The sequence below is a fragment of the Bos indicus genome, chromosome 26, assembly GCF_029378745.1.
Source record: "Bos indicus isolate NIAB-ARS_2022 breed Sahiwal x Tharparkar chromosome 26, NIAB-ARS_B.indTharparkar_mat_pri_1.0, whole genome shotgun sequence".
Lineage (NCBI taxonomy): Eukaryota > Metazoa > Chordata > Mammalia > Artiodactyla > Bovidae > Bos > Bos indicus.
The window spans coordinates 8,858,379-8,877,532 of NC_091785.1; the positions used below are offsets into that span (position 1 = coordinate 8,858,379).

At 42.7% G+C, this 19,154-nt stretch overlaps 1 protein-coding gene across 50 annotated transcripts in view; it reads right to left on the reverse strand.

Annotated features, from left to right (window-relative positions):
• The window catches only part of SGMS1 (sphingomyelin synthase 1), a 324,245-nt gene that overhangs the window by 95,559 nt on the left and 209,532 nt on the right, over positions 1-19,154 (reverse strand). For 39 of the 50 annotated variants that reach the window (XM_070781227.1, XM_070781241.1, XM_070781239.1 and 36 more), the window contains one exon: positions 72-3,395. The exons of 7 other annotated variants lie outside the window; for them this stretch is intronic. The gene's annotated coding sequence lies outside the window, so the exon portion shown is untranslated. Of the gene's footprint in view, positions 1-71; positions 3,396-11,009; positions 19,146-19,154 lie in introns of those variants that run through there. 4 more of the 50 variants (XM_070781224.1, XM_070781215.1, XM_070781210.1 and 1 more) reach the window with 3 other exon arrangements.

Here is a 19,154-nt window from a genome sequence, read left to right on the forward strand (position 1 = left end):
AATATAGCGCTGTGAGGATTAAGTTAAGCTAGCATAGGCAAAACACAAATCCAGCACCCAGCCCACAGTACCTGACATGCCTTCAGTTATCCACACCTGGCACTCTGACACACAGACAACCTGAGCCCTACTCTGCTGAGTACTCCAGGCTCCAAAGATCAGGAGATCTGTTCAGAAAACAAAAACAGCTAAAAAGGGAGACAAGAAAAATCCAACATTTCTATTCCTCACTTTTCAAGTTATTCTCTCAACAAAACTCTAAGTAACAGTCATAGAAGGGCAGAAGGTAAGAAGTTCTATGATTTGTTGATTGTATTACAACTGTTTCCCCACTTAGATGAAAAGTACTTTGGGGGAAAAAAGTGTGGTTCTCCCTAGAGGATCTCCTGGTTAGATTAGACCCGTGTAATTAATTGTAAGCTTAAATTCCATGTCGTGAAAAAAAGGATTTTTTTTGGAGTATGAGGGAAGGAAGAAAAAGAACAGTAGGGAAAGGTACTCTCTCGTAGGTCAAGAATGCCATCACCCTGCCCCACTCCATCCCTTCCTCACATAAACGCGGTCACCAAATCCCACCGATTCTACTCCACAGGTTTCTCCTAAATGGAACACATCCCCTCCTGCTTGGAACCACTGTCGCTGCCTACACCGTGGCCTTCAGAGGGGGTCATGTGGGTGATTACAATCCAGGGAGATGTAAGATCCTCCCTGCCATCAGAGCTTCTCGGCTTAAAAACAAAATTGTATAATGTTATTTAATCGCCCCCGTGACACCACCATCGTCCTATAGGAGACCACTCTACCTGCCTCTGAATTTTGGTCTGCCTCAGTGGCTCAAGGAACCCCAAAGTGCCGGGCTTACACAACAGCTGTGAAGGAAAGAGACAAGGCCCAACCATGGTGAATACTGCTATGCAACACAGTGTAGATAATGAAACACACGGTTTAGATCAGCACTCTCCACAGGGACTTCATGTTATGAAAAACAGCCAAATGCTCTAATTATGACTCCTAACCATACGCCCATTCACTTGGTGAACATATATTTATCGAATACTTTCTTTCTGCTAGGTGCAAATTTACTATTATCATAAATCATCACATGAGTCAGGACAGTAGTGGGCTCAGTGTAGAAAATCTGAGATTAGAATAAATTTTAAAATATTGGGAGAAAAAGTCAAAGCTGACAGCATACCAAGAATTGGTTTCTCTTCTATAATACCAGGAATTACATTTCTGTATAATCAGTGTCTAGTATTTTTAGTTGCCAGGGCATGTTCTTTTCAGAGGCCTCTGCTTTTCCCTAGTTGGGGCCAAAATGACAAACTGCAGGGATTCTGAGAAGCTAGCCCTTGTGATAAGTAGGCTCATCCAGACATTTATTTATGAGACCCTAATGAACTCCCCAGAATGTTCCTACCCTGGTTCCCTATCTCCAGGCCCTCCCCTCTCCTGCTCTTGTTCTTACTCGTGTTAAGATAGTCCTAGGTTCCTCATCCTTCCTACCCTCTAGGAGAAAGTGAAAAGTGAAAAGTGAAAGTGAAGTCACTCAGTCATATCCGACTCTTTGCAATCCCGGCAAATGCAAACATATTCTTAAAAAAAAAAAAGAAAGAAAGAAAAGTTTTCTGAGAAACACATCTTCCAGAGAATGTACTTTAGTAAGTTGCAAACCAATCTGTTAAAAACCTAAACATGTACCCACTATATGCCAGGGACCCGAAATACCTAGATGCTTGTAACACAGTCCCTGCCGCCAAGGACTTCCGGTTCCTCTCAAGAGAGAAACACAGAAAGCAATCTGGTAAGTGCTATACAGAAAACCGCACGATTGTGCGTGCCTGCCAGGGGCCACCTTAGAGGCCACCTTATATATAACAGCCGTCTCTATCAACAGATACCAGTTGTGTCGGCCCTGGGCTAACAGATCCATCCCTCTGGTCCCCAACTCTGCTCTGCAGAGTCACAGGGAATCAGCCTGCTGGATTCAATCAACAGGAGGCAGTGGCGGAAGACTGGAGAGCAGAGCGGACAGCAAGGTGGAAAACCTCTCACCCTTCTATCTGCTACTATCTGCTGGTATCTTGGGTTCTCCTCTGGGGCTTTGGCTCTTATCTGCCCCTGAGCTTCAGTAACAGCCTCCATCACTAGTCCCTCCAGCCTGAGGACAGTAGTGACTTCTGGCTGGGGCTAATCTCTAGGTTTCTTCCTTGGGCTTCTGCTGTACCATTACCTACGGAGGAACTTCACTAAATGCCCTCAACTGTAAACAAAATGGCTTCTGTTTTCCTACTTAGTCCCTAACGAACCAGTTACATTATAATGTGCTGATAATTCACCTTGACTCAAAAGCAGTCATGCTCTGCTGGAATTCAAAATTGAAACTGGAGGAAAACTATGATGTTCAATAATATATCTTCATTTGGCCTAAAAGACTCAACTGCTAGATCCTAGAAATGTTTTGGTTTATATAGGAATTCCCTGGAGACGGAGCCAGTCCATAAGAAAATGGATCCAATCCTTTCTTATGGCTGAATCATCTTCCTGGGGTGAATTGATGAAAATGTTCTATATCAGCTCCACCCCACGATGGCAGCCACCAGGCATGTAGCTCCTGAGTACTTGGATGTGGTTAGCATGACTAAGAACAGAATGTTGCATTTAATTGTATTTAAATATCCACAAGTGGCCAGGGGCTACAGTGTTGGCCAGCAGAGGTCTAGCACACGGTCATCTCTATATCATGGGGAAGGACTCCTGTTGTGGGTGCTTTTGCGGACTTTGGTGGGGAACAGGTGGCACAGAGAGAAGCACAGTAACTGTAGAACTATCAGCCCTTTTGTTCATTCTATTCACAGGGTAAAAATCTAACCACCTCTGGCCTACCTTATCCCCAGCCACAGGAGCACACAATTTACTCTGAGACCTTGGTGAACAAATTTTTTAGAGAATAAACCTCTTTTAAACACAATGACAGCTTGAGAATGAAGGTCTGGAGGAAATGTGGGTTGTTGAGAAGTATAGGCTTCACTCCAGTAAGAGAAGGAGCTCCGGAATTGTTGCTCTTTTCCTATTTTCTTGTTCCCTATTTTTCAACCCAATGGGAACTACGCCATGCTTACTCCACCCCATGCTAATTTCCTACTGTCCCAGCCCGATCCTTACTCTCTTTCCAAGACGATTCCTCTAGAGCCTTCCTGGGACTGTGCCGTTGCCACATGACATACCTTCGTCTATCCTGGCGCTGCTGCAATTGTGAAGGACATTCCCTTTGATATAGACCAGCCATGACTAACTTCTGGGTTAGAAACATTCCCTTTCACATCTCTGACCTTTACATGGACATCATCAGCGTAAATGACATCAGGCTCCTGCTTCTCCTGAGAATTCTGCTCCTGGAAGTAAATGTTAAAGATTTAAGAAGGTGACTCTCCCAGGCTGGTAGACTGGTATTATCCAACCATGCCTCAACAGCACACAATCACTTCCTATCAACAGTACTTAACTTCAGGGAATTGCTTCAGTATATCTGTGGAAATATAATAATATTAAAAGGATAGTTTTATGTGAATAGACTTTACAAGTACCACAGCTTTTGGAACCCAAATGCCCCCAAAGAACCGGCCATGTTATCCTGAGAACCAAATAGAAGTATGCTTTATAAATCTACAAGAATCTTAGCCATACTAAATCACACTGCAAAATGCTACTGTGAAATGCTGGCTATGAACTTCTTTGACTGGGGACTTTTGTAATTGTTTAGTAATCTGTGCCATCTAAATGAGAATTATAGGATAAGCTAACTAGCAAAGTAGGAATTAGTTTACACTGTAGTTGTAACGATAACAACGTACTCTAGTTAGCTTTATTCATGTTTATGTGACTTACTAACAAGAGACCACCGCATTTCCAGCATGATAAAGCACTGTTATACTCATATTTCTTCTCACCATTTTCAAAGAAGCAAAAAAGATACTACCATTAGGATGGGCATCACCTTCTTACGTTGCTGATCATACAGAAAAGGGTACTCAGGGCAAAGACAAACACTGGAGAAGCCAGCTAGTCTCCACAGAGTACCGTCATCTTGGTGTGGACTTGCCACAGTTCAAGGCTGACCCCTGAACGTTGCAATTCATAAATGTGGTCATCAGGAGATGGCTTAGCCTAACCACACTCAGGGTGACATTCAAGTAAAAACGTCAATTTAATACCATCAATGTAGACTAGATGTTGGATGCTGATATGTGTTGATCCTATGTCTCCCGAAAAGCATAATTCACGAGGAACCGAAAGTATAATCACAAGAATGCACCGTGGGCACAGAAGGGCTTCTGTGGCTTCCTGTGTGGCCTGACACTGCACATGAGTGTTCAGGTAGGCTCAGGGATGTTCAGTGATGACAGCAAGATTACAGTCTAAGTCAGGTTTGGAACCTAACCAATTGATGTCAACCCACAGGTGGCCCCACCATTGGGGTAAGATCCATAGGCAGATCCAGTGATGCTATATGAGGGGCAGGGGACCTTCTCCGATAGAAAGGCCAACATGACCTCTCCAAGTTTCACTCCACTGAACTCCCCTTCAAAGGGATCCCTTTTCAGACTAAGATGTCAGTACCTTTGACTAAGTTATAATTTTCCCCTGGAAGCCATTTAATCTCTACTTACTTCACCTATCTTTTCTGTGATTCATTCATTATAGAGTATTTTACAGTTTCTTTTGGGGTCTCATCTTTTAATTCAGGTCAGAAAGCAGAAGCGATCTCCTTGCTGGCCCTCATGTATGATATGCACACCACACTTAGGGTAGAAGCCAATGATTCCATAGGGAGATGAAGGCTTTAGGAAGTTCAGGGAAGGGGGATGGACTGCTTTAAAAAAAACAACCGCACTCACAACTTACACTGAAAGACGTACACTTTTTAAAAATCATTAAATGACAGAAGTGCAAACTAACAGGCCCTAGACGTGGAGGGTGAGCTATGCTGTTGCACTCTACTTTGACATTTTAAATCTCTTTGTTCCTTTTATGTCTAACATTTGTTGGGGTCTTTTGGTGAGATTCTAGTTTCAAGACTCAAAGAAATCTATCTTTAGATCTGTTGACTCAGCACAAGGTTCAAAGTTGGATTTTGGTACCCACTACTGCACAGTTTCACTAAGCTGATGCCCAGGGGCCTTGGCAAACCCATAATCAGCCTTCCAACGCTTTCAACAACACTTTCAGCAGCTTATGGAATTTTCTGGTCCCACCCACATAGGAGAAATCAAAATGATATATATATAAAGACGTACCTACAAAGTGGAGCAATCATCTAAGCTATCTCAAGAACTGTGGTCACTGGTACTATCTAAAATTGTGATGCCTCAGTTAACCTCACTTAGTTTATTATTAACCTGACTTTCCATTTGGCTTGAATATCAAACTCTTGCCTTCTGACCCCACAGAGGTATGCAATTTTGTGTAACCAGTTCAAGATTCTCCATTAGAATCATTGAGCTTTCACCAAAACTGCTTACCAAGCAACTCAAGGGCAGCTGGAGACCACGAGGGTCTGGAACACTACCTCCTATTTCTGTACGATCAGCAGAGTTAAGCAAGCTTGAAGGTTAGCTTAATGAAAGCCTCCGAGCACTAACAGGGTTTAGTCTGTGTTATAAATTTCTCCTAAGTGTAAGCTGGTCCTCAAGTGGCTGCTGCACTTCACCTCGGGGCTGCCATCGCTCTCGTGGTGTAAGCCAGCCATGAGTTCTCCCCACCACTCCAGGAGGAACGTTTCCTGATACCCACAGAGAGGCCAGCTGTTGGGGACTAACACCTCCTCCATCTAAGGGCTCAGCTCATGTGTTTATGTGAGTTTTAAACAATTCAGTTCCAATGCAGTGAGGATTGTGAGAAAAAAGTTAGGAAGCACCCTCTCTTTAAAAAAAACCCACTAACTTCCACTCTCCAACCTGAGTAAGAGCCCCTTTCTAACTCAGGGAACCTTTCATTGCTACCTCCTTGAAAGCTGAACATTCCTACAAAGCATTCTGCTTTTACAATGTAGACAGCAGGTGGGTTATATACACTTGGGGATCTTTCAGTCCAAACCTTCTCTCTCTCTCACACACACACAGTGAAACTTGTAAGTCAAAGACATTAACTTTCAACTGATTTTAGGGATATGCTAAAGAAACCTGCTCTAAATCACACAGCTAGTTAAACTGGAAGGGCTGAGACTCAAGCACAGACTTATCAGATTCTCAAACCACCATAATCTCTCTCTCCCTGGAATGGAGCAAGTGATACTTTACTGTGTCACTGCTGATAAAACGTATATGCTGTACACATCTGCAGATTTCAGAATACGTTAACTCTCAAAGGCCCTTTCATAAACATACTCTTCAAGCTACTTTGTGATGTTGCTAAAGCCAAGATCAGTACTCAGATTTCACAAAGAGAAACACATATATTGAAGAGGTAAGCCAGGGTCTCTCAAATGTTGGCACTTTCAACATTTGAAAAGGATAACTGTCAGTTTGGGACCGTCCTGTGCGTTGCAGGATGTCCGCAGCATCCCTGGTCTCTACCTGCTAAATACCAGCAGTACTCTTCCCACCCTAGCTGTGTCCATCAAAACTGCGACCAAATGTCTCCTGAGGGGTAACTCACACACCATGGAGAGCCACCGTGTTAAGTTAATGGCCTGGTTAAAGATTGCACTGAAAACCAGAAAAGAATCCCACTAAATCCTAGTTTAACGGAGACCTCTTTTATACCAAGCTACAATTCCTTAAGAGAAAGCACTTAGCCTGGATGAAGTATCTCAGAATTCAGAAGTGATCACCTCTCAGTATATGATTACTGTCTCTAAGCTGTTACACTATGGCATGCATCCTTAGCATCTTTAACCACTCTTTATAGAGTTTCTAGACCCTCTCCAAAAACCTGATTACTCCATTCTGGACACATACTTAAACATAAACCCAGAAATCGGCACAACACTGCCATAGGAGAAAAAGCAGTAGCAACAAAGAAGACTAAAACACGGCACACACGATTTCTGGTCAGGCTCTGTTTTTAAGCAGTTGGGTTGAATAATCCAATTTGATCCTTACCATCTTCAACAGCCGTGTGAGGGAAGTAGTATCACCTGCATTTTATGAATGAAGAGACTGAGGCAAAGAGCACTCAAATAACTTGTCCAAGATCAGGCTCCAAAATCCCTGTTCTGAACCAGTATCTACTACAGGACTTCAAAGAACTGTGGGGTTATCACCTCCTGGGTTCTAAATTCTCTGTCTCTACTAGTGAGTTTTGTTGTCCAGTTGTAGTAAATGCCCTCAGCAAGGCATACTGTGGGCACCTTATTCAAGTCTGAGGTGACTCTACTGATAATCCCTCCTTGGGTATGATAAGACACAAACCCACTTACTGACACTGCTGTCCACCCCGTATTTGTCCATCTTGAGTAAAGATGTAACAACACAGCATGTTGTTAAATGTTTTGCCAGAGCAGACATGTCGTATCCATAGCGTGGCACGTCCACGTCCTTGTATACTTTTTAAGTAACAGGTGGCACAGGTGCTAAAGAATCTGCCTGCCAATGAAGGAGACACAAGAGACGCAGATTCCATCCCCAGGTAAGAATATCCCCTGGAGAAGGGAATGGCAACCCACTCCAGTATTCTTGCCTGGAGAATCCATGGACAGAGAAGCCTTGTGGGCTACTGTCCATGGGGTCACAAAAAGCTGGACGCGACTGAACGCAGAGCACGCACAAGATCCAAGAAATTGAAAAGGAAAGGAGGTCTGTTGGAGATGAGTGATGCTACATACTGATCACCACCACTTTTTAAAAAAGTGATCCCAATCCATCTTTTCAAAAATGTGATTTACTCTTCTGCTAAACAGCAACATACACTCTGCAGCTGAAGTTTCCATAATTTACCATCTCCCCAGTTGTGAAAATCAAAGTGGACTGGCATACTTCCTCCTCTCCACAATTTTCTCAAGATCACCCCCAAACGGTTTTATCAGCACATGGGCATGTCCTTTCAACACCCTCAAGAATTCCATTCACTTAAACCAGCTGGGAGTTCAGAGAGGTTTAAGGAGGAAGCCAAGGCATCCTTGTTTTGCCTGGGAAGGTGGGTGGGTATTCAGTGTCAAATAGATGCCAAGAACAATGAGGTGGCATGTGAGCCATATTCCATCCTGGAACAGACAATGTAGTTCTTTGTCTTCTAAGAAAGTGGCATTGTTCTGTATCATGTGGCATCCCAAGAGATGATCCCATGGTGGCTCAATCGGTAAAGAATCTGTCTTAAATGCAGGAGACATGGGTTCAATCTCTGGGTTGGGAATATCACTTGAAGAAGGAAATGGCAACCCATTCCAGTATGCTTGCCTGGGGAATCCTATGGACAGAGGAGCCTGGCAGAGAGGCTCTGTGAGGTTGAAAGTCAGACACGACTTAGCGACTGAACCACCACCAACAGATGATCCAGCAGATGGACTCTCAGAACTGGCCACCCCTGGTGAGACGAGCTGACCTACTCCACCTTCAACAACAACAACAAAAATCTTTAGCACTCACAGAGCATGCTTTCCACAACCCTATCATTCCTAACAAATAGGTTCAGCACTAACCTAAATGCTAGTAGAAATTTTAAAACATTTCACATAGCATATAAAATACTGCAGGAGTGCTCTTAGACATTCACCCACTGGATGACCATGAACTCTGTTGCTTGGTATTAAAATCAGAGAATGGGCGAGCCATACTTGGTTAGAAACAGAAGAATCTACACACACTCACCTAGCAGGGCTTCAAGAAAAAAGGGAGGAGAAAGTTCCCCCAAACCAACAACCATGAGGCCGCCTCAGGTACCAGTAGGGCTGGTGAAGAAGAGGGCTTGCTTAGTAAATACTTGTAAATGGCAAGCTTCCAAAGTAAATGCATTATTCCTTGAACCTTGATATTCTAGCACTGGGGCAATGAGGAGTTTAAAACCCCTTCGAAAATCTGCTTTGAACCCAGAACCTCCTCTGGATTACTTCACACAGAAAAATCAACACTATATTAGGAGCAATTGGGGCCACACGGGGAGAAATGACAAACTCTAAATGTTACTTTGTAAACTAAATTAACCAGCTGCAAAATTTGGAGATGAGGTAACCCTCTTCATCTAGAAAGCAGAGATGATAATACCTCTACCTCTCAGCATTACTGGGAAAAATGAAAATGAGGCCGCAGGTGTGAAGCATCTCACTTAAATGTTCCGGTCTGTTATAGCTACCAGGTGAAACTCCAGGCAAAATTTAGATTTAATTATCCCTTTAGATTTTAGACATCTTAGAGTTAATTAAATATTTTCCCATTCTCACCACCTGGGGGAGGGGTGCTTTTCCAACTACCCCAGTGGACTTATGGTCATTTGTGTCAACATCACAGTCTGTTTTCCAAAAGAAATGGGATCCCAAGATGTCACCTTTCACTCAGAAGCCTTTGATTAGTTAAAACTCGAAGAAACTGAATTTAACCATGAGCGTATGAGCACAAAAGAAGTGGAACTTGGAATTCAAAGTGCAACTGATTAAAAATTCTAGCAAACTACTTTATTCCACTTGGAAGCGATTTCTTTCCAGAAGCATTTCCTTTATAGAGTTTTAAAAAGTCAGCTGCTTAAGCACTTAACTCATTCTCTCTGTGGCATTAGTTTGTATCTTCAAAAATGAAGAGTAAAGGTACTATTCATACCTTTATAATTCGCAGGTGTAATTTCATATTCATTTACATTTTCCTGTCATTCTTTATGCTCTTGTGGTATCTTCAGCCTGACTTTTCAGTACAGTTTCTGGTGGTGACAACTGTCACACTGTGTCCTCAATAAAACAGCAATAATCACAGAAGTAATCTGCTTCTCCTCTATACCTTTATAATTCGCAGGTGTAATTTCATATTCATTTACATTTTCCTGTCATCCTTTATGCTCTTGTGGTATCTTCAGCCTGACTTTTCAGTCCAGTTTCTGGTGGTGACAACTGTCACACTGTGTCCTCAATAAAACAGCAATAATCACAGAAGTAATCTGCTTCTCCTCTACCTCCTCACCCCTCTTAGAAGAAAATATTTGCCTGCACCATACAAATGGCTATGCACGTGCTGATAACTTCTTACATAAAAAGCAGTTTTAAATAAAAGCAGACTTTTCAAAGAGGCTCACTCTCTACATAAATTGAAAAGTGATCAATTCAACAGAGTCAACAGACCTTAGGTCTTCTGGCTCCCGTTACAACTTAAGTAACATCTACACACAGCATACACAAGCAGGTGGGGCAGTGGGGGGAAGCAAGTACCATGCCTTCTTCTCAGTGTTTTTCTTTCCCCAAATTGCACAGGAGTAGTTACCACAATAAACAGAAAGCACGGCTGTGGAGTAAACACGCTCATTCCAAAATACCCGGAGCACGTGCTTTCTTCTGGCACTGCGCGCTGAGCTCACTCACCAGCTGCTCCCAATCAGGCAAAGGAGTTGGCTGAAGGACCTTTCTGTACCAGGACTGGAGTTTGAGAAAGTGAGTACCTCCCCAAAACGGAGCAACCAAGCTGTTAATACAACCCCACTCCCTCAAAACCCTCCATTAGGAAAGCCTGATAACCCCAAAGTGAAACCACCCCCTGGCCCCTTGACTCTCAAACGTACCCCAACACTTGGAGCATCTGTTGATGCAGCCTACCTACCTCTACTGGGACCCCGCTTTCTAAAATCAACTACCACGTTAGAATTCTCAGTTATCGATAGCAATTGCCTGTTTGATCATCAAAGCGCATCCAGTAAAAACTAAGAGTCCCTTAGGAGAGGGAATAGCAAAGCCTGCGATACCAAGTATTTTCTGCAAGGCAGGGAAGGCTGTTTCTCCCAGCTTTTAACTAGGTCTCAATGTCTGAGAGTGTTACCACGCGGCCCCCAGAGAGCCTATTAATGAAGCCAAGCATCCCAGAATGAGCAGTACTCACGGTCTCCCTCCTTGGAGGCCAAGTCTCCAGAAACTTCCTGGGGCGCCAAGTCTGCGCGCGGGTACGGCGCGCTCAGGGTGCGCGCTGCCCGCCCGGACTCCGGTGGAGAGGCGAAGGCGGCCGGCGGCGCGCCGACCCCCGGCCCCGGCTCCCGGGCGCCTCCGCCGGCCCGGGCCGCCTTCTCCCGCGGCCTGCGGGGCGGGCGTGCGAGGACCGCGGCGCTTCGCAGCCGGCGCCCTAGCGGGCGGGCGGGCGGACAGACGTGCGGCGGGAGGATCCTCTCTGGGGGGCAGCTGTGAGCAGACACACGCCGGGTCTAACCCCAGAGGCTCCGGCAAGGAACCCACGGGTGTGGCCGGGCGGCAGAGGTTTTTTTTTTTTTTTTTTTTTTTGGAATTCAGGGTGTGGCCCTCTAACACAGCAAAAAAGAAATGAGTCAGCCCGTGCGATCCTAACCAATAAGCGTCCAATAAGCGTGTTCACAGTCCGTTAAGGCGGAACTTGCCTTTCTTGATTTATGTCAGGTTTAGGAGCCTTTTACAGACCTTTTTTTTGGGAGGGGGAAACTTAAGCCTTTCACAACGTCACGAAAAACAAGGATAAATTCTGTTATGATAACTAACTTGATCAGTGGACATATGTTAATTTCTGTTACTTAGTAAAAGTTAATTGAGTTAGGCAGCGATCCTGGATGTAATGAGCTTGGAATCTGGCGTCAGAGCAGATTGGGATCTAACCTCCAAGATCGAGATCTAACCTCTGACACTGTTTGGTCTTGTGGGGTTAATTATCTGCAATGAGGGAGATAAAATCCAGCACTTTGCTGGACAGAGTATATATAATAATACAGGCAGACTATTTGACACAGTGGCATGTAGACTAGGCAGTCAGACAATGTTGTCTGTCCCTCTGAGTTGGGACTCAAAATCTCCAAACTTGTGGACAAACTGGCCCGTAATTTTTCTGTTTAAATTCTGGTTAAGTTAAAATATCCAAAAAATTTTCTAACTCAAATAGTTCTTTGGTATTTGCATGGTGTGAGTGTTCCTTATTTAAGCGGTAAAAAAAAACTCAAGGAGCTTTTGGTTTAGAATTCTTGAATTTGGTGTTCTTGTTTTACCAGAGAAATTTAATTAGTAGCAAGAAAGGAAAAAAAAAAAGCTTAGAATTGGAATGATTCCACTTATGCCACAGTTAAACCAATTTTTAAAAAGTAAGCATGATTTTGGAAATATTCATTCTATCTGGGTCACTGTACCCTAAACACTATTTTGGAATAGAAAGACTAAAAAGAGAAACTTTAAGTAGTTTGGAATTGGCAAATCAGGAGCCCACAGAACTGCTAGGTCCTGAGCACCAGTTGATTACTAGTGGGGGCAGAGTTTTTCAGAGGAACAATTTTTTTATTTTTTAAGTTACCAATTAAACCACCTTGGCTTTGGAGAAGATCTCCTAAATTTAACTTCCTTTTATTTGTTTAAAACTGATCGATCATTCCATAGGCCAGGATTTCTTTAAAATACTCTTTTAAGGCAAAGATAAAATCTCAAGGGAGATCTAGGGCTTTTTATAAAATGCTACTCTTTTCTGTGAACCATCATGGAAGAATAGAAAGAACGCTTCACCAGGATTGTCCAAAGGTCATGTCCTCATCCCAGCTCTGCCAGTAAGTGATCAGGTACGTGGCCCTGCGTAAACTGCTTCATCTCTCTCTGCAGATTCCTAAGCATTCTTTCATTTTTAAGAGCAAGTTACGACCCCATACAAGGCAGGCACAAGATAAGCCTATGACCTAAAATTTAACCCTGGCAACAGGCATAGTCAATCAGTCAGTCAGTCAGTCAGTTGCTCGGTCATGTCCGACTCTTTGCAAGCCTATGAACTGCAGTCAGGCTTCCCTGTCCATCGCCAACTCCTGGAGCTTACTCAAAATCATGTCCATCCAGTCAGTGATGCCATCCAACCATCTCATCCTCTGTCGTCCCATTCTCCTGCCTTGAATCTTTCCCAACATCAGGGTCTTTTCTAAGGAGTCAGTTCTTCGCATCAGGAGGCCAAAGTATTGGAGCTTCCGCTTGAGCATCAGTCCTTCCAGTGAATATTCAGGACTGATTTCCTTTTGGATTGCCTAGTTTGATCTCCTTGCAGTCCAAGGGATTCACATAAACTGGGCCTATATCCTAGATGATGAAACTGATAAATCTCTCTTGACTCTCATATTCCTTATAATGCTAATTTTATGGTCTTAGACATTGTAAATTAAATTCTAGAATCATCTGTGCTCCCTCCCTCCCTATTGACAATTCACTATCACCCGGCATGATGACAGCTTCTTAATGTCTTTCATATTTGTACTGGTTTTTCCATTCTGGTTCAAGTGACCCTCATGCCAGGGTCACTAAAGTTCAGTCTCCTAACTGCTGCTCCTGCTGCCAGGTCCAATCCTCTCTGCTTCCAGGACATCACTGTCACGTGATAACTGTCAGAGTCCAGCATGCCATCATATCATAAACGCTTCCTCTCTCTTATCAGTTAAACAAGTAGAGTTTTGTCGTAGAAATCAAAAGGAAAACATGTGCATTGCAGGCAACTTTCTTCAAACAGTCATTGAAATTAATACTGATTTTTAGGCACATTGATTTTCTGCTTATGAAACCATTATTGTCAATTATACTGGCCAAGCTGATAATATGTTGGTTGTTACATCAAGAACTATAACTCTTTTATATTATATGAAAAGACTATATATATATGTGTGTATACATATATATAAAACCTATGTGAATATGAGCAACTCAATAAGCTTCATAACCTTGCAGTTTAAAATGTGCAGTTGGGGACTTGCTTGGTGGCCCAGTGGTTAAGACTTCATACTTCCAATGCACAGCGTGGGTTCAGTCCCTTTTGGGGGAATTAAGATCCCAAATGCCGTGAAGCATGGCCAAAAAATAAAATAAAAAATAGAATAAAATATGCAACTGTATGCATGTGTGCAGCCACACATAGATAAAAGAGGACGGGAAAGGTAACCCACACAGGAAAAGAGAGAGATACTCTAGGTTGTTTCTATTATCTGGGATCCAGTCAAGCTGAAAATGTATAGAGTGGGTGCTCCATTCAAGAAGAAGGAAGGTTCATAAATAAGTGCACCTGTGATCATAGTTCAAAGCACCTGAAAGATGTTTACAATGATCCTTATGCTTTGGAAATAAGGACACAATTACCGTTATCAGAATGGTCTCACAATAGAAAAAGGGTCACTATTTTCTAGGATATCTTTGTTGTCCAAAGTTAAAATGACAATCTTTGTACTTTGCAATCTATGGTTAAAAAAAAAGAAACAATTAGCTCCAATCCCATGGCCATGCCGCTGCTGTTGTTTAGTTGCTAAGTTGTGTCCGACTCTGCGACCCCATGGACTGCAGCGCACCAGGCTTCCCTGTCCTTCACTATCTCCCAGAGTTTGCTCAAACCCATGTCCATTGAGTCGGTGATGCCATCTAACCATCTCATCCTCTGCCTCCCCCTTCTCCTCCTACCCTCAATCCTTCCCAGCACTGGGGGCCATGATGTTCAGTTATTCAAAAGCTGGCTTTTACCTCTTCAGCCCCCATCTTCCATTTAAAAAACCTATGGCCAAATAATCCCACCAGCCTACTTCTAGTCCCTCTAAAGCAACGGGCACATTACCACTTCCACACCTGGGCCCACGCCATGGCCTCTGTCTCTCCCACTCTCCTTACAAGTTACCACCTTTCAGAACCTCTCAACCCCTTCCTCTTCTGGAACCCTGTTGACTGGTTCAAATCCCAGGGAACTCTCCTCTCTTCCAAATGCCTACAGATTTATTCTTTAATACCTCCATCTCAAAACTAACAGAGAGCCTAAGTGTCTTCCTTCTGTTTGAAATCTCTGGCTTTTCTCTATCAGATGACAAAAGTCCACTGGAGACAGAGACAGTGTTTCAGAGGCCTTGTCTCCCCAGGACCCAGCAGATTCTGAATAAATAGCCGTTGTTGATATAATGGTGTTTAAGTTATATAACAGCCACAAAGGAGAAAGGAAAACTTTCCTTTTAACTGCTGATACATCAAGAATACACAAATATTATAGCTGTTCAACCCAGTTGGCAATCAGAACCCAAGCGACAGATGTGAGTCTTTGCTCTTTACGACATGTTCCAACAATAAAGAATGCCACTACTGAGAAAGCAAATCTGATACTTCCTAAAAGGAAGTACAGTTTACAAAAGAGTGTCAGCACATACCATCTCAGTTCCCCAAATACTAACCCACTCACAAGAACAGAGAGACTAAGTCATTCTATCTTCCCTTTCAAATAAGGAACACATACATACATATTTGACAATCTTACCAAAGACCAATTCCTCCTTAAATAGAAATATCTTACCTGTTTACCTTAAAGTGCTCCTAAGCATAAAAGTTAGCACATTGCAGTTGTCCGAGGCAACATATAACTGTTAGAACCATCATAAGTTTCCATTTGCTTATATGGTTTAAAATAAAAAATTATATGACATTTGCATTAGAGCAAGCCTCTATTCAAGAGTCATTCTCATCCATACAGAGTCACTCATATCTTTTGATAAGTGCTAATACAGTTCTACTTTTATAAATGGGAATAAACACTATCGTTGTTTTAAAAGAGCTGTGATAAATCAGCTGCCCTACTATGCAATTACATTTATTATAACTGCTCATGACAAAGACACACTTCTTAAATATTCCAAATATAAACAACCAAATTGATTAGTATTCTTTAACTTGCAGGTGTCATGGCACTTGAAGCAGCAGAGGCAAAAGTAAGATAGATCAACTGACTGTGCTTAGTCGCTCAGTCATGTCCAACTCTTTGCAACCCCACGGACTGTAGCCCACCAGGCTCCTCTGTCCATGGAATTTTTCAGGCAAGAATACTGGAGCAGGTTGCCCATTTCCTCCTCCAGTGGATCTCCCCAATACAGGGATCGAACCCACGTCTCCTGTGTCTCCTGCATTGCAGGTAGATTCTTTACCTGCTGAGCCATCAGGGCTAGCAACGTGAAAGCCACAGGGGTGGCTGGGCTTTAGGGCCACTGTGAACTCCACCAGGACAAGAGGACATCTTTGCTTCTACATGTTGGCTTTGTTCTCCCTTCCTAAAATCTGCCTTCTTCCACTTAACTCCCAGCTCTGGCACTAAGCGGGACTATTCCATAGTTATAATCTTAAAATTTCTGAAGAAAAACTCACGCTGGTCAGCGTGGGCCATGTAGCCACCCCAGGGGCCGAGGTCCCATGACTGACTAGTTTATACTAGAACTACCTAGAGCAACTAAGTTCTCCAGAAGGTGTTTACTTCCCAGAAGTAGAAAGCAGGGCTCCTTTGTCTGTCCCCCAAACATCAGCACCTATCAGGAAATTCCATTTCAAGTCTAACACAAAAGCTTATCTAAACAGTCTTCAATCTGGCAATAAATTACATTCTGAAAGTTGTTTAATGAACTTTAAAGTTAATGAACTCTTCTGTGGCACTTGAAATGCATTTCACTAGAGACCAGATGTAGAGAGACTGGCTTCTCTGGCCAGTCTTTAAAGGCCTATTTAACTCATGATTTATCTGAGGTATAATGTTAATAGTTCTAATATGATACTCAAACCCCATTCATAACATTGTTCCTATAGGAAAATGTACTTGAAATTCCACCTACAGCAAGAAAAACATGCGCAATTGAATTCATTTACTGAGGATCTAATAATGATGGTGGCTTCCATCGTGCGCATATCACTTGACATTTAATCTGTACACAGTACAGCAAGGCAGGTTTTAACAACTGTACTGAACACATGAGGAAACTGAGCGTTCGAGAAGGTTTTGAAGCCTAAGGTCAATCATGAAGACGTGTCACAGCCTGCTTCAGAGCTATGAATGTCCAACCCCAGAGCTGGCAGTATTCTGTCCGATATCCATAGCAGCCAGACAAGAGTGGGCTTTTAGTTCAGGTGACTGAGAGCTGAGCTAACATTGCCAACTCTGTAAGTATCTAAATTTCCCTGCAGAGAAGAGAAGGAACTAGTGGGCAGTCATAGTCAATAGCCAGACATCAACTTTCTATATCTTCCCCAAAAAAGGTATTTCTCTGTGGCAAAACAAAAGAAAATATTTCTCTGGGGAAACCTTAAGTTATACAAATGCTGGTATTGACATGAAGATCGTCTGAAAATTAAGTGTCTATAGATACTGTCTTCATAGAAAATTTGTTTTGCCCTGTTGAAAAAAGATGGCACTATAAGAGGGCACTTAGACAGGTGTTTTAAAAAAGATTAAGATTGCAAAAATAACTGAGGTAAATCAGTTCTGCCAAAATAAATGTGATGGATGCACTTTACAACTTCAGCTGTATATCACATTTTTAAAAATGTGTTTGGTTAAGGAGTATTTATTACATATAAGAGAATATATTTAACATATTGGTCAGGAAAAATAATAATAAAATCGACAATCATAAATCCATCACCCAACCTAAAAGCAGACCATTAGTGATAAATTATGGCAGGTCCCTGAGTCTTCCTTCTCATCTGATGGAGGTGGACAATCCCTTCCTTCTGTGCATCTTGGACAAAAAGTTTAAAAGCCCTTGATCTAAGAGGGGACTTTAATAATAAATTAACCTTGTTATGCCTTTTGAAATCAAACTCGAGAGATGGCCAGAAGTAATATGATAGAAAACAGTTGAATTCAGTCATAAAGCAAAAGTATGGCTAGATTGTACACTGTCTTAACCTAGCAACCGCTGGCCAGACAGACTTGTGAAAGCTTCTGGATTTACTCCATCATCCAAACCCAGGACTAGTCATTAGTCACACTATTAGGCATGTGATCTGAAATATGACAAGTCATCTGGAAATTATTCCAAATTGAGGTAAGGTGTTACTAAGCCAAGACAAACTGGTTCTCCCATGCAGAGCCTTAAGCACATCAGATACCATAAGAAGAAGAAGAAGAAGGAAAAAAAAACCAAACAAAAACGAGCACATGGATTAACAACCATGAACTTCACTTCATATATCATGGTAAGAAGAGCTAAAAACTTGAGAGTGGGAAAAACCAAAGAAAAGAGTCAATCATTTATTAAGAATATAATTTTGTTTTAATAGTGTGTTAAGCAACCCACTCCAGTGTTCTTGCCTGGAGAATGCCAAGGATGGGGGAGCCTGGTGGGCTGCCGTCTGTGGGGTTGCACAGAGTCAGACACGACTGAAGTGACTTAGCAGCAGCAAGCAACTTAAGTTATGGGGAAAAATTGAGGTGAAGAAGTTAAAGAGTTTGCAATCCCATGGACTGGGGCCTGTCAGGCTCCTCTGTCCATGGAATTCTCCAGGCAAGAATAATGGAGTGGGTGGCCATTTCTTCCTCCAGAGGATCTTCCCAACCTGGGGATGGAACCCAGGTCTCCCGCATTGCAGGCAGATTCTTTACCAGCTGAGCCACCAGGGAAGCCCAAAGAGTTTACACCATATGTCAGAAAGAAAGGGCATACACTCAGTGAGTGAGTCAGTATACACTGTTTGACTAAAAACTACATACTGAGAATAAGGAAGCCTAGCACATAGTACAATTAAGTGGCACAATAAATACATGCTAAGACATGGAGAAAGGAAGATAAGCTTAACTAAGAAAGCAACAATACTTAAAGAACATCTCAAGGATGGCATACAACAAAACGGTGACACCCATATGAACACCTACAGACACCTTCGTCAAAGTTGCACTCTCCTTCACCACCCGACACTGCCTTCTTTTAGAGCTGTTAGGATTTGCTGTCGTTCAGTCGCTCAGTCGTGTCTGACTCTTTGCATGGACTATAGCTTGCCAGGCTCTCCTGTCCATGGGGGTTTCCAGCCAAGAATACTTGAGTGGGTTGCCATTTCCTTCCCCAGAGAATCTTCCTGACCCAGGGATCAAACTTGTGTCTCCTGCATTAGATACACAGCATCTGATTGCATCAGACTCTTTAAGATTTCTAAAGACCAGGACCAAGGCTTGGATTTTTTAAACCTCTAGATGTCCAGACTTTGACATGGGACACGTTCTACAAATGTTTAAAGGAAAAAAAAAATAAGGGTCAAGTTGGTCAACCCTAAG